The sequence below is a fragment of the Theropithecus gelada genome, chromosome 8 (assembly GCF_003255815.1).
Source record: "Theropithecus gelada isolate Dixy chromosome 8, Tgel_1.0, whole genome shotgun sequence".
Lineage (NCBI taxonomy): Eukaryota > Metazoa > Chordata > Mammalia > Primates > Cercopithecidae > Theropithecus > Theropithecus gelada.
This window is the reverse complement of record NC_037676.1, coordinates 68,996,683-69,010,577: the sequence shown is the minus strand read 5'-3', so window position 1 is coordinate 69,010,577 and position 13,895 is coordinate 68,996,683. Positions and strand designations below refer to the sequence as shown.

Sequence of the window (13,895 nt, the reverse complement as noted above, 5' to 3'; positions counted from 1 at the left end):
GACCAATGCTGTCTGGAAAGACTGGTGGCTTTAGTATGTGAAGAGGGAGTTGTGTGCATGAAATTATACTAAGTCAAGTGTTACTGACTCTGAGACAGCCTATAATAGGATCACAAGAAACTTCAAGGTCACCTATTCCCACCATTGGTGGCAGCGCTGTTTAAACCAATTATACTATAAACAATGTACTCATTATTAGACGAGTATTTCAAAACATCTCAAGTTCAACTGTTTTAATTTCTTTTTTTGTTTGTTTTGTTTGTGAGACAGGGTCTTGCTCTGTCACCCAAGCTGGAGTGCAGTGGCATGATCACAGCTCACTGAAACCTCCACCTCTGCAGCTCAAGCAATCCTCCCACCTTAGCCTTCCCAGTAGCTGGGGCCACAGGTGTGTGCCACCACATCTGGCTAATTTTATATATATATATATATAGAGAGAGAGAGGTGTTTTTTTTTGTTACTGTTTTGTTTTTGGTTTTTTTTTTTGAGAGAGTTTTGCTCTTGTCACCCAGGCTGAACTGCAATGGTGTGATCTCGGCTCACTGCAACCTCTACCTCCCGGGTTCAAGCAATTCTCTTACCTCAGCCTCCCAAGCAGCTGGGATTACAGGCACCCACCACCACGCCCAACTAATTTTTGTATTTTTAGTAAAGAAAGAGTTTCACAACATTGGCCAGGCTGGTCTCAAACTCCTAACCTCAGGTGATCCACCCGCCTTGGCCTCCCAAAGTGCTGGGATTACAGGCGTGAGCCACCATGCCTGGCCCAATTTTTTGTATTTTTTGTAGAGACTAGGTTTCACCATGTTGCCCAGGCTGGTCTCAAACTCCTGAGCTCAAGTGATCTGCCCACTTCAACCTCTAAAAGTGCTGGGGTTACAGGCATGAGCTACCATGCCAGTTGTTCTAATTCCTAACTGAAATTTAGAACAGCCACTTTTTCCTTGATTTGAGTCAATTATTTCTGCTTCTCCTTTAGTGATTACAATCAATTACATGTGAACATCCTATCATTTCTCTTCTTAAATATCTTGTATTTTAGATGAACTTAAAATACAAATATTGACAGACTCTCATTAGAAGAACATGTGCTTTATCTTAATTTGGATGGATTTGTCAATCTATCCACACACTGTTATTCCCTTTATGAGCAGTAGTATAAATTTCCAAGAGTGTTAGCCAGGGCTGGGGCATGGCAGGTGGCCAGGAAACAGTAAAATAACTGGTTCAAAGGTGCACGGAATCTGTGACGTTGGCTGGCTACGTAAGTGTGATTCTCTAACCAACAAAGCAAGTCTGTATAAGGGAAACTTTTAAAAATGGCATTGAAGATATGCACATGCACACACAAATAAAAGCCTAGAAGGACATACTCTAAAATGCTAATAGCGGTTTACCAATGAGTGATAGATTTCCTGGTAATTCTTATTTTCTCTATTTCTTCTTTTATTTGTCCAAAAAAGTATTACTTTGGTGATTTAAATATATTTTAAAAGACTCAAAATGGTAAAAATGTTAGCAATAGAAATAACAGAAAATGGATAATCAACTATAAAGCGGAATACTATGCAGCTATCAAAACTAATGATATAGATCTATAGATGTCTATATATAGGTTTAATAAGAAACAGGATGGGCACAGCACAGTGGCTGACATCTGCAATTCCTGCACTTTGGGAGGCAGAGGCAGGAGGATTACTTGAGCCCAAGGGTTCAAGACCAGCCTGGGCAACATAGTAAGATCTTGTCTCTACTAAAAATTAAAAACAATTAGTTGGGTATGGTGGCACACACCAGTACTCAGGAGGCCAAGGCAGGAGGATCGCTTGAGCCCTAGAGGTCGAAACAGCAGTGAGTCACAATCGTGCCACTGCATTCCAGCCTGGGAGATAGAGTAAAACCCTGTCACACACACACAAAAATAATAAATAAATAAATAAATAAATAAATAAATAAATAAATAAATAAATAAAATTTAAAAACCAAAATAACAAATCGTGTAAAACAATTCCCATTATAAAAAACAAACAACAACAAAAAAAACTCTTGTGTACGTATATAGATACACAAATTTATGTAAGCATGAAAAAGTCTAGAAGGGTATAAAAACAGCAGCAGCAGTGGTTATCTTTGTGGATAAAATTAGAGTGGAGAGGATTTTTTTTTTATTACATATGCTTCTCAATTGCTTGAATTTAAGAGCATACATACTTTTTTTTCGGGGGTGGATAGGGTCTCAATCTGTCACCTAGGCTGGAGTGCAGTGGCACAATCATAGCTCACCGTAACATTGAACTCCTGCGCTCAAGCAATCCTCCTACCTCAGTCTTGTATACCTTTATAATTTAAAGTTTAAAAAATAGAACACAAAACTAAAATTAAAATGGGGGTGAAGATGCATGTGTTTTCTCGGGAAACTAAGAATATGAGTCCAAAATTCCCTTTGAGCTAGTCATATATAAAACATACATCTGGCTGGGGATGGTGGCACACGCCTGTAATCCCAGCACTTTGGGAAGCTGAGGTGGGCAGATTATCTGAGGTCGGGAGTTCAAGACCAGCCTGACCAACACGGAGAAACTCTGTCTCAACTAAAAATACAAAATTAGCCAGGCGTGGTGGCACGAGTCTGTAATCACAGGTACTCAGGAGGCTGAGGGAGGAAAATCACTTGAACCTGGGAGGCAGAGGTTGCAGTGAGCCAAAATCGTGCCACTACACTCCAGTGTGGGCAACACAGTAAGAGTCTGTCTCAAAAAAAAAGAAAGAAAACAAAAACCACATACATGTGCATTAGATTACATAGACTATATACTGGTCATACACACACAGACACATATATATATGTTTATCTGCATGTATAGATGCTGAGTTGGAATTTAAATCATTTTAAGTTAATCTTTATCTGTTTTTGGTTAGAAAATAGGGAGGTGGGCCAGGAGCAGTGGGTTATGCCTGTAATCCCAGCACTTTGGGAGGCCGATGTGGGCAGATCACTTGAGGTCAAGAGTTCAAGACCAGCCTTGCCAACATGGTGAAACCCTGTTTCTACTAAAAATACAAAATTAGCCACGTGTGGTAGTAGGCGCCTGTAGTCCCAGCTACTTCGGAGGCTGAGGCAGGAGAATCGCTTGAACCCCAAAGGGGGAGGTTGTAGTGAGCCGAGATTGTGCCACTGCACTCCAGCTTGGGTGACAGAGCGAGACTCCATGTCAAAAAAAAAAGAAAAAAAAAATAGGGAGGTAAATAACTACAGTAGGCCGAGCACGGTGGCTCACGCCTAGCCAACACAGCAACACCTGTCTCTACCAAAAATACAAAAACAATCAGCTGGGCATGGTGGTGCACAACTGTAGACCCAGCTACTCAGAAGGCTGAGGCACGAGAATCGCTTGAACCTGGGAGGTGGAAGTTGCAGTGAGCTGAAATCATGCCACTGAACTCCAGCCTGGGCAAGAGAGCGAGATTCTGTCTCAAAAATAATAATAATAATAATTAATTAAAAACATAACTAGAATAATAAAGTTCCCTCTTATTTTCAAACTTACGAAGCACCGCTGTACTTGAATACGTTTCATTCAGCAGTCTGTAGACTGGCTAATCAGTGAGTCCTATGAATATATTACATATGAAATCCATTTTTCTTTTTTTTTTTTTTTGAGAAGGAGTCTCATTCTGTCACTCAGTTTGGAGCGCAGTGGCGTGATCTCGGCTCACTGCAACCTCTGCCTCTTGAGTTCAAGCCATTCTCCTGCCTCAGCTTCTCGAGTAGCTGGGATTACAGGCATGTGCCACCATCCCCAGGTAATTTTGTATTTTTAGTAGAGACGGGGCTTCTCCATGTTGGCCAGGCTGGTCTCAAACTCCTGACCTCAGGTGATCCGCCCGCCTCAGCCTCCCAAAGTGCTGGGATTACAGGCGTGAGCCACCGTGCCCGGCCTTTTTTTTCTTTCTCTTTTTTTTTTTAGAAAAAGAGTTTCACTCTTGTTGCCCAGGCCAGAGTGCAATGGCACAATCTTCACTCACTGAAACCTCCACCTCCCGAGTTCAAGAGATTCTCCTGCCTCAGCCTCCCAAGTAGCTGGGCTTACAGGCATGCGCCACCATGCCCAGCTAATTTATGTTTTGTTTTTTTTTTTCATTAGAGACAGGGTTTCACCATATTGGCCAGGCTGGTCTCGAACTCCTGACCTCAGGTGATCCGCCCGCCTTGGCCTCCCAAAGTGCTGGGATTACTGGCGTGAGCCACCGTGCCTGGCCTCTACATTTTAATTATCTGCCAACAAACTCACTTAGTGGCTTGAAGAAAGAGCTACCCACAAGAACACTTCTGCACTTGATGGTACAAAGTAACTCTGCCCACCAATATCGTATCATGCCAAGAGATGTTTCTAGTTCTTCTCAAATTTTCATTCCATATAGGTCTTTCCTATATATACGGCCCTGTCAGGGGAAGCACAGCTGCACTGCACAGAAATCCTCTGCCACAAGACCTCACTAACATTACTTATTTCACACACACCTCCATTTTCTGTCTTACATATTAATAGTCCCTCGCCCTCTAACAATTCCCCTTGTATCTTCACGTTTCTTTCAGCCACCCCCAATCCCACCCAAAGAAAGCAGATTTTGATTTAGCATAATAGAATAACAGTGGCTACAAGGAGGTGAACTTAGGCAGGTTTTCAGAACTCTGGAGAAATAGGAAAGGATTTGAGAAATTGGACAAAGGCAAGGATACTGCACACTGCCCTAACTCCCTTTGAAAAGCCTCTGGCTCGGCTTCAGACAGCCAATACAATTTTACTGGGTGATGCTTTGAATTGGCCTTTAACATCTGATTTCCACATTGTCTTCCTCGGCAATGACAACTGAAAGTTAGCATTGAGTTAAAACTTCTTTGATGTGAACAAGATGTGGAAGTAGCACCTCTTAGATTTACCACTTTTCTCCATGATACTGGGCAGGGGAGAGTGAAATGAGAGCAAAGTCTCCACCATGAGAAATGGAAAAGGTAAAGGAAAACAGAGACACTGAGTTGCTTAAAATAATATGGGAGCTGTTACATCCGTCAGGAATAACATGTTACATAATTTGAGTTTCATGAATCAGCAGTTTAGTCAGTAATTTACATTAATTTTTTTAAAAAAGAGAAAACATGAGAATTGGAAAAGGTAAAGTGGTTTCTGAAACAAGGCAGGTTTCAAAGGTATTTTATTCCACTCCCACACAAAAAAGCGTTGACAGGCAGATGACTCTGTCTTCATTAAGGGTTTCTTACTGCCTAATACACCTCATGGGAAAGGCCATCCCATCTCTCATCTCTCCCTGATAACCCTTCTCAATTCCTCCTGCCAGGTAATGACCATATTATCCTCTCTAATTGAAGGTTATCCACTTGGAAATCACATACTTTAGGTACAGAGGGCTATGCTTAAAGCATATAAATAGTTGAGGAATTTTGTGTGTATTTTTTAAGACCCTTTATGCTAAAGTCATTGTAATATTTCAGTAAAACACATAATTTTATTTCAAAAATATTTACAATACCTATGATCACTGAGTTTGAACTTGATCATAAATCTAAGTAGCTCAGAGAGATAAGAAAGCTGTGGCCGGGTACAGTGGTTCACGCCTTGGGAGGCCAAGCGGGCGGATCTTGAGGTCAGGGGTTTGAGACCAGCCTGACCAACATGGTGACACCCTGTCTCTACTAAAAATACACAAAAAAAATGCTGTGGTGGCATGCGCCTGTAGTCCCAGCTACTCAGGCTACTCAGCTACTCAGTCCCAGGCTGAGGCAGGAGAATTGCTTGAACCCGGGAGGCAGAGGTTGCAGCGAGCCTAGGCTGCGCTATTGCACTCCAGCCTGGGCAAAACAGCAAGACTCTGTCTCAAAAAAAAAAAAAAGAAAGAAAGAAAAAAAGAAGGCTGTCAACACGAACTTAAATACCATGTGTCCGTTCTAAACTCTCAAAATCAGAGAAAAAAAGTAGGATGAAAGAAACACCCCACCTATTTTCTTTTTCAAAAACCAGAGGTGGCAAATCCTAAGAAATGAGTCCAAGGGCATTCCCATCCTTTTTGTAGAAAATGTGCTGTATCAGATACTGTTTGAAATAAGAGAGGCATTGGACTAGGCCTGGAAAATCTCCCAGGCATAAATCAATTACTATGGTATTTTGAGAGACATGTTTTGAAGAGCAAGGTATCCGAAACCATGAAGAGTCATTCATTCCACAGATGTTTATTACAGGCCTGCACGTGCCAGGCACTGTCCACACACCTGCCCTCCATTCAAGCTCTGCCTCTCACCTGCTGTGCAATCCAGGCTAAAGCACTTTACCATTTCTATGCCTCAGTTTCTTCATCTGTAAAAACAGGTAATAAATAGTAGTTAAGAGATCAACTACACAAGATCTCTCTGAAGGGTAAATGAGTATGTCTGGAAGCACTTTGCAAGCCATGAAAATGCCAGGGGTCATCTGGCTAAACTGAATTCACGAATGACACTAATGCCTGTTGTGCCATAAATTATTACTATATCAGAGGAACATGAGCCTTTTTGCTTCAAGAGACACTTCATAATCCTATTAAATAAGGCTTATCAGCTCACTTAATCATCTCCCTGAAAAGTTAAATATATGAGAGAGAGATAAGGGAGGGGGCGCAGAAAGGGAGGGAGGGGGCGCAGAAAGGGAGAGAGGGAGTCAGAAAGCTAATCTGATGTGCAGATTTTGACATTACATTCATAGTCACCATAATTACAAGAATCATGTCTATCTTAGTCACCCCATTGGGTCTCTAATGGTGCACATTTGAAGAGGGCATGTTATTCTGAAAAAATACCCTCTCTGAATATCTGCAAATCACAAAATGTACACTTATGAGGCTGACCTACCAATTCAATGTTTCCAAGAGCAAATAGCAGTAAAATTACAAAACGTTGTTTGTTATATTGATGTGTACAAACAAAAATGTTCTATTTTATAGTACACTTCAAGTTCAATCTGACCCTCATATCTAAACTATGTCATATAAATAATTTCATATAAATAATGTCGAACAGATTAGGAACAAAGCTCTTTTCAAAAACAAAAGTAGGCTCCATGCAGTGGCAGTTAAAGAAGGGGAAGTTCTGGTGTCTCCAGAGTTGGCCGATGGGCACAATGGCAGTTGACAGAGACCATGTTACACAAGTCATTCATGTTCTGGCCAACACCACTTTGAACAGGTCGCATTCCCAGGAGCTCCAGGCTCCCTTACCCCAGGGAAATGCAGGGGTGGTGGCTTGTCTTACAGAAGTGGTAGCCAAGGGGACCAGAGGCACACCCGGTGCTAAAACACGCCTAAAACTTCTTCTAATGTTTATAGCTCTTCCAACGACATTTGGGGAACTAAAGTATGGATAACCTCTTCATTGCTAGAACCGCTATAATATGTTGAGTTAATGATTTGATTTAATATTTATAAAGCACTTAGAAAGAGCCCAGCGCATAGTAAGAACTATGTAAGTGTTTGGTAAATAAAGAAGGCACTTCCCAGATTGGCTGGGTGAAGTCTCAATCTGGTGAGAAGGGAGAGAATCAAAATACACAACAGTCTTTTTTTCACTTTGACAAAGATTTAGAAATTACAGTGCTCTGTATTTATTTTGCACCCAAGTGCACCCTAAGTAGTCTCTGGTGCAGGACTGAAATTCTACTCATGGTTCAGAAGTCACTGTGCACAACTCAACGAAAGCGTTTTAAGTTTCATGAGATGATTCCTTTCTCTTTTCCCTTTCCAAGTAACGATGACTAAAAATGACAGAATCTAAAAATCTCAAAGCACTTCTAGTGGGTACATGCCCATGGCTAAAACTGAGAATTAACAGGGCCAGATTCACTTGAAGAGACGTAAGGGTTCAAATCACAGAGAACTTAAAAGATGCAACCTGTTAAGATCTCTTACTACACATCCGCTGACAACAGGTTAAACGATTCCATCCACCCCACTCTGGCGCCTGCCCCCTCCCCGACCCTCGCAGGTGACCTGCACCCACTTTCAGCTCGGCGTTCCCGGCTCCTCCAGGCTCGGCGGCTGCGTGCGGGTTAACAAGGTCCAGCCACCGACACCCCTTGGACGTTTAGGAATCTCGAGGCAGGATCTGAATTCACCTCGTGGAAACAAAGACCACAAACTCTCCAGGAGCCGGGGGCTGGGCGGGGGTACGGCTTTTTCCGAGGACAGGCAGCGGCCGAGGCCCGGGCGGCCCTCGCCCCGCCCCGTCTCCTCCCGCCCCGGGCCGCCGTCTGAGTCCCGGGAGCGCGGACCCTCCCGCCGGTCCCGCACCTACCCGGCCCCGCGGTGCTGCTCCCGGCGCAGTGGGAGCGGAGCCGAACGCACTGCGCTTCCTCCTTCCCGGCAGGGCTGCCGGGCGCCGGCGTTTCCTCCTTGACGCGTCACGGCCGCCGGCGGCTCCTCCCGCGGAGCGTGCGGGAGGCCGAGGACAGCCGGGGAAGGCGCCGGATCCCAGCAGAGCGGCGCGAGCGGCGCGAGCGGCGGGTCGGGGGCAGCCCTGCGGGGAGGGGCTGCAGGCTGCGTCCGGCTCAGGCCTCCGAAGAAGCCCGCGCTCCTCTCTCTTCCCCGAGGACCCCCGCGAAAGGCCGGGCCGCGGTGCGCTGTCTGCCCCCGTCACGCGCTGTGCAAAGTTCAAGAGGACACGGTGGGTCCTGTCTGGAGTCACAGACTCCGGTGTTTCCCGCTGCTGCGCCCTCAGTGGCCGCTACCCTGGGGCTCAAGACCCGCACGGGCCAAAGCACCAGGGCCCAGCGGAGATGACCTGGTGTGTGCAGGGATCAGGACCCCCCGGGTCAGCCCGGGGTGTTGGGGGTTGGCTTGGTGTAAACTGGAAACTCAGAGGAGTGAATTAAGTATCCAAATAATTGAGAATAACTGTGATTCATTTAGCATTATTTGGACAGTTTTCCACTTTTTTCATTAGCAGAGTTACGGCCCTTGTGTTTATAAACAGTCGAGAACTTTCACAAATTGGCAGATCCTATGTGCAGAGAAATTTCTTTTCCTACATCTTTTTAGATCTACTTTTTATTCCCATTAATCTCCAAGTCAGCCGAGTGCACACTTTACAGCTCCTTATTACTCATTCTTGAATTACAGAAGCTGCATTTTAGACCTGTTTCTCTCTTTTAACAGATAGAGAAGCTGAATGGAGAACTAAGAATTACATGGTTCAATGGATGTGGAGTCAAGTGGTTAAGATTTTAAAGTAGAGTGGGTTGTTTTCTTCGTCCCACGACACTACTATAATTTAGGTCTTATCAGATATCACTTGAAGATAGACGCAGACAACTACTTAAAGATTCCCATGTGCATATCATGCCTTAGATTTTGAGACAATGATTTGTACTTTAGATCATATGATTCCAGAGAACTTGCCACAAATCTATGAACAAATAAAGTGCCAAAGGTTTTTAGAGGAAGTCGGATCTATGTGTGACTTCCCTAAATTCAGAAGACATTTCCTCATGTTTTAAAATGATATTCAAAGATTTAGCCCCACAAGTATGGGTAAGAACATTCATTTTTAATGTCAATAACCACAATATGGCCTCTCTTTAAAAAGTGGATTGCGAATCCAAATACATTTTATACTTCAGTAATCCTACAGAACTTTCTAAACAGTAGTTTTCAGAAATGAATATAAGAATACAGTAGATACAAATCAACACATTGCCAGTGGTCCTTTTTATGTTTTACTGTGGTCCACAAAGCAGTCCACATAGATTAAAGAAGTTCCTCCCTCGTAACAAAATCAACAAGTGATCAGTGTATCTCTTAATTAAAGCCATATTCACAGTGCTGGAGATTTCTCAGACAAAAGGAAGTTCTGTGTCAATAAACTCCAAGTGGAATGACATCATTCTCACTTTAGAGACAAATACCTGGCTATCACCACATTTTGACTTTTTTAAAAAATAAACATCTGGGAACCACTACATTTCTCGATAAATTTGTCCTATTGTGAAGAACACACACACACACACACACACACACACACACACGCGGAGATCACCTCCCATAAACATTTTATGTATTTTCTTTTCTTTTTTTTTTTTAAGAGACGGGTTTCACTGTGTTGCTGAGGCTGGGTTCAATTGATCAGCTGACAAGATGTTACGCATTTTGCCTTTACAGTCTGAGAGCTGCAGTTTAATAGCTAGATTTCTCAAAAAGCTAGAGGAGGTAAATATATTCACAGACGACTAAGGACTTTTTCACTGTAATTAAATTAGTTTTTTTCTTTCTTTCTTTTTTTTTTTTTGAGACAGAGTCTCACTTTTGTTGCCCAGGCTGGAATGCAATGGCACGATCTCAGGTCACTGCAACCTCCTCCGACTTCCAGGTTCAAGCGATTCTCCTGCTTCAACATCCCGAGTAGCTGTGATTACAGGCGCCTGCCACCATGCCCAGCTGATGTTTTGTATCTTTAGTAGAGACAGGTTTTCGCCATGTTGGCCAGGCTGGTCTTGAACACCTTACCTCAGGTGAGCCACCTGCCTTGGCCTCCCAAAGTGCTGGGATTACAGGCGTGAGCCACCACACCCAGTCTAAAATTGGTTTTAAGGGCAAATTTTAAGGCTGATTTCTTTGTTGTTGTTTTGGTTGTTTTTTTTGAGACAGGGTCTCACTCTGTCACCCAAACTGGAGTGCAGTGGCATGATCTCGGCTGACCGCAACCTCTGCCTCCCAATTCTCCTGCCTCAGCCTCCCCAGTAGCTGGGATTACAAGCATGCGCCACCACACCCAGCTAATTTTTGTATTTTCAGTAGAGACAGGGTTTCACTATGTTGGCCAGGCTGGTCTCGAACTCCTGACTTCAAATGATCCACCTGCCTCAGCCTCCCAAAGTGCCGGGATTACAGGCTTCAGCCACCACACCCGGCCAAGGCTGATCACTTTGATTAATCATATTCACCTATAGATAGATATATAGGTTATATCCCCATTTTCTGTTATGTTTCCAAGTTTAGACTGTAAAAAAAAAAAAGTTGAATGTTCAGCTAAATGTCTAGCTGATGTTTATACCTTTATGAAATATTTCATGTAAATAAATTTTTAAAATAGAGCTTTTTATCAGACTATGGGTCCCAATACTTTCTTTGAAAATATGATTCTGTTCATTCAGATAGGGCAAATATTTTGTTCATCTGTTTTATCTATAGTATAGAGATTTTGAACACAAGCTTTGGAATTGGACAGACCCAGGTTGAACTCCTGGTTTGCCACTTTCTGCTTTGGGCAAATTGTTTCACTTCTCTGAGCACTGGTTTCGTCAGTAACCTGGGGATAATAGTGCTTTTTCCTCTTCAGTAAAACAGAGATAATAGTGCTAATCTCATGAAATTGCTATGAGGATCAAATGAATTTAGTAGAATGCCTGTAACATAACGTCAAGTGACTGCTATTGTCATCATTATTAGCTCTAAAACACATATTAAAATGCCAATGTTATATATATTTCATTTGTAATAGTATTAAAATGGCCAGGTTTTAGAAATTTTGGCAGTGGCTCATGCCTGTAATCCCAGCACTTTAGGAGGCTGAGCTGGGTGGATCACAAGGTCAGGAGTTCGAGACCAGCCTGGCCAACATAATGAAACCCCGTATCTACTAAAAATACATAAAACTAGCCAGGCGTGGTGGCAGGCACCTGTAATCCCAGCTACTTGGGAGGCTGAGGCAGGAGAATCGCTTGAACCCAGGAGGTGGAGGTAGCAGTGAGCTGAGATCACGCCATTGCACTCCAACCCTGGGCGACAGTGTGAGATTCCATCTCAACAAACAAACAAACAAACAAAAACCAACTACCGAGCCATATAATATGGTTATTATGATTATTTTAGATCATATATTGCAATGAAATGAATGCTTGGTTTTCATTCTCCACTATTCAAAATGGGAAACCTTTTCTCTAAAATGGTGGCTTATGTGGAAGCATTATTACTTTTTTATATCATAATAAAACCCTCTGTAGTTCTTTTATCAGAACCTTGGAAGAAGTGAGGGCTATAAAAATACAAGAAATATCACTTCCATTAGTGAGGGCTGCTATTCATTAGAATACTTGTTTTTTGCCAGGCACAGTGGCTCATGCGTGTAATCCCAGAACTTTGGGAGGCCAAGGCAGGCAGATCACCTGAGGTCAGGAGTTCAAGACCAGCCTTGCCAACATGGTGAAACGTTGTCTCTACTAAAAATACAAAATTAGCCAGGAGTGGTGGGTGCCTGTAATCCCTCAGGAGGCTGAGGCAGGAGAATCTCTTGAACCCGGGAGGCGGAGGTTGCAGTGAGCCGAGATTGCACCACTGCACCCCAGCCTGGGCAATAAAGGGAAACTCCATCTCAAAAAAAAAAAAAAAAAAAAAAAAGGAATACTTGTTTTATAGCAGATAAAATGTTAAGTCTAGAGAGATAAGAATAATCCTACCAACTGTATGCTTACAAAAGCAAAACACTTTCTGGTTTGTTTTGTTTTTTGAGACAGGATTTCATTCTGTCACCCACCAGGTTGGAGTGCAGTGGTGTGATCTCGGCTCACTGCAGCCTCGAGTCCCTGCGTTCAAGCCATCCTTCCACCTCCTGAGTTGTTGGAACTACAGGCTCGTGCCACCACCTCAACTAATTTTTAAACTTTTTTGTAGAGTCAGGGTCCCACTATGTTGCCCAGGCTGGTCTTGAACTCCTGGCATCAAATGATCCTCCTACGTTGGCCTTGAAAAATGCTAGGATTACAGATGTGAGCCACCTCGCCCAGCCTCGCAAAGGATGGTTTTGATTCATATTATTTGCATTGCTTTTTAGAGTACCTTTTCCCTCATTCTGCTACAGACTCACCTGCTAAAGTGGGTCAGACACCATAAGTTGTTGCTACAGTTTCTAGCTGTGTTTATCAGCTGACATTCTAATCGCAACATTCCACAGTATCAAATAAAATAAAACCATTTTTGTGGAGAAGATAGTTAAAAAACATAATCCTAACTATGAATTGGCTCAGATTGTAATAATTAAAAGGAAAAGCTTGCTGTAAAAATGGGTAAAAATATGGGGAAACAAAAGTGACTAATTTATTAAATTTTCTTTTTTTTTTCTTTTTTTGAGATGGAATTTTGCTGTGTCACCCAGGCTGGAGTGCAGTGGTGCGATCTCGGCTCACTGCAGCCTCTGCCTCCTGGATTCAAGGAATTCTCCTGCCTCAGCCTCCCAAGTAGCTGGGACTACAAGTGCACACCACCACACCTGGCTAATTTTTGTATTTCTCGTCGAGACAGGATTTCACCATTTTAGCCAGGCTGATCTTGAACTCCTGACCTCAATGAATCTGCCCACCTCAGCTTCTCGAAGTGTTGAGATTACAGGTGTGAGCCACCGAGCCTGGCCTAAATTTTCTTTTCTTCTTCTTCTTCTTTTTTTTTTTTTTGTTTTTTGTTTTTCTTTCTCTCTCTCTCTTTTTTTTTTCGAGACAGGGTCCCACTTTTTTTTTTTTTTTAGAGATAGGGTCTCACTCTGTTGCCCAGGTTGGAGTGCAGTGACACAACCATGGCTCACTGCAGCCTCGACCTCCAGGGCTCAAGCAATCCTCCCACCTCAGCCCCACCAAGTAGCACCACAGGTGCACACCAACACGCCTGGCTAATTTTTTTATTTTTGCAGAGACAGGGTCTCCCTATGTTGCCCAGGTTGGTCTCAAACCCCTGGGCTCAAGTCATCCTCCCACCTTGGCCTCCCAAAGTGCTGGAATTACTGGTGGGAGCCACCATGCCCAGCTGACTAATTTATTAAATTTTCTGAGCAAAACAATTTAATAAAATACAAAGCAACCCAAGATACA

General features: G+C 43.1%; 1 protein-coding gene across 2 annotated transcripts in view; it reads right to left on the bottom strand.

Moving 5' to 3' along the window:
- LOC112630067 (serine/threonine-protein kinase Sgk3) overlaps window positions 1-13,895 on the bottom strand; it is a 191,998-nt gene that overhangs the window by 138,696 nt on the left and 39,407 nt on the right. Inside the window, exon 1 of one of the 2 annotated variants that reach the window (XM_025394126.1) lies at window positions 8,339-8,762. The exons of the other annotated variant lie outside the window; for it this stretch is intronic. The gene's annotated coding sequence lies outside the window, so the exon portion shown is untranslated. Of the gene's footprint in view, window positions 1-8,338; window positions 8,763-13,895 lie in introns of those variants that run through there. 2 annotated transcript variants of the gene reach the window in all.